Below are 2550 nucleotides of genomic sequence, written 5' to 3'. Positions count from 1 at the left end.
TGTGAGCAAGTACCCGGATGGTCCAATGCAGTGAGCTAAAACCTATTTTTGAAATATGTCCGGAACGTGATTATTTAAATAATTATATACTACTCTAACATTTTAAATTGTATCTCTGAAATATGTTACTAAAATAATAATAATAAAAAAAATAACAATTAAAGTTTATAAAATATATCTTGGGAATACGGCAGGATGTGCACTTTACGGTCGCCCGGTTGCCACAGACGAGTGAAAACAACGTCGGGCAAGTCAAAATCTTAAATTAATTATCATGAGTCGTCCGCTTCACGACCGAAATTTCGCGCATTCGTTATAGTGTATTATTTCGGAATGTGCAAAATGTAATGTATGTAAAACAACAAAAAAGTTAGTTTTGGTAATAATTCAATTGACTGGTTCTCCGGTATAATATGCAGCCAACCCAATAATGTATTTTCATTGGGAGTGCTCGATTGGGCTATCAAATTCTGTGGGAACTATTACTAAATTAAACCAGTTGAGAATAATTGAAACGAAAGACCTATGTAGTTGTAGGAAATAGTTCCATTGTTGTTTTTAGAGCATTGCATAACTTGCGTTCATGGGCGTACGACCCGGGGGGGGGGGGGCAGGGGGGTCAATTGCCCCCCCCCCCCCAATTCGGGCAAAACAGTGGGGAAAATTCGGGAAGTTTTTATCTGGGGAAAATTTCGGGCAAATCAACCCCTCCAGCCCCCCTAAATCAAAGAATCCCCATACGCCCATGCTTGCGTTCAACAGTGCTACATCTGCACGTGCATACACTAATATCTGCCAAGTCATCTCCTCCAGGTTGCCGTAAGGACGAAACAAAAAAACCCAAAATGTGGGACATGATTGTAATAACTTCTGGCAAAACTGTCTTCACATATATTATGCTTGCCAAAAATACATAGTTTAGAACATTAAAAATAATATTTCGTTTAGCTTGTTTATATATAGAGAATAATACATGAGTGGCTGTTAGATACCATTTATATCAGAACGAATTGTTTTAAAATGTATCTAACGAGCGAAAGCGAATTTGATACGTTTTTAAACAACGAGTTGTGAGATAAATAGTATCTTATAAACGGACACGAATGTATTATTCCATTTCTTACATATCCTCAAAAACCAGGTTTTAAGCAAATTTTAACATCTTTTTCGACTAAAAGTTATTTACAGCCGTTGCACTTGTAGCTAACTTACACGTCACAGACACATGATTGTCAGGTTAACTATACATCACAGTGTAATCTATTTCCACTGTGTTGTTTTTCATTGGAAGAAGAAGGAAATGCTTTATTTAACGACGCACTCAACACATTTTATTTAGGGTTATATGGCATCAGACATATGGTTAAGGACCACACAGATGTTGAGAGAGAAACCCGCTATCGCCACTTCATGGGCTACTCTTTTCGATTAGCAGCAATGGGTTCTTTTATATGCATCATCCCACAGACAGGATAGTACATACCACGGTTTTTGATATACCAGTCGTGGTGCACTGACTGGAACAAGAAATAGCCCAAATGGGTCCACCGACTGGGATCGATCCCAGACCGACCGCACATCGAGCGAGCGCTTTACCACTGGACTACGTCCCGCCCCGTTTTTCATTGGAAGCACGACACTGGTGACTTGGTCATCATCTAGGAGCAGCCAGTCGTATGTCTTGAAATTGTTATAACACACGTACGTGTGTAAACAACCCATGTGTTGTAAAAAAAAACAAAAAAAACAACAATCCCTCATGATGTTGTCATTAACGGATGTATAAGAAATATTCATTAAAAGTATGAGTGCATCTTGTAGCCTATTTCATAACCAAACAATGTTACGATTATAACCATTCATTTACAAGGCAACTGATAAGAAAATCAAAATTGTCATATTATTCATGTTTCAAAAATGTTATCTGTTAGCATTCGTTGTTCATGACACCATTTTGTAATTTGCTTCAAATTGTGTATAAGCATTTTTATAAATAAGCAAACATAAAAACATATTCATATGTTTTGATAAAAGACTGAATTTCTTTTTGTGTGTGTGAAAAGGTTATGGCTGTAATTTAATCCACTATATGTTTTAGCCACCGAAACTGATAATATTTATGGCTGTTGCAATAGTTGTTTGAAACATATTTTATTGTATATAATACACCAAAGGATTGGGCACAAGTTATTCAACTTACGAGGCCCTGTCCTAATTACAAATATTATAACATTATAGGCGACTACTATTACTACAAATATTTGAAACAAAGTAAATACATAAAACATAAAGCAAGACAAATTAACAGTGCAGATAAAGTGAAACCGGAAGACTACAATAAATATTCAGAACAAAGTTAATACATAGAATATCAAGCAAAATAAATTTGTAGTGTGAATAAAGCGCTAAAATAATAATAATAATAATAATAATAATAATAATAATAATATTATTAATAAAATAATAATAATAATTTTTTTAAAAATAAAAATGGGGAAACTAAAGTAGTTTATGTTTCTAATCAGATGACGCGGCTTTAACGCGGAATGG

The sequence above is a fragment of the Gigantopelta aegis genome, chromosome 3, assembly GCF_016097555.1.
Source record: "Gigantopelta aegis isolate Gae_Host chromosome 3, Gae_host_genome, whole genome shotgun sequence".
Lineage (NCBI taxonomy): Eukaryota > Metazoa > Mollusca > Gastropoda > Neomphalida > Peltospiridae > Gigantopelta > Gigantopelta aegis.
This window is presented reverse-complemented; position numbering follows the sequence as displayed.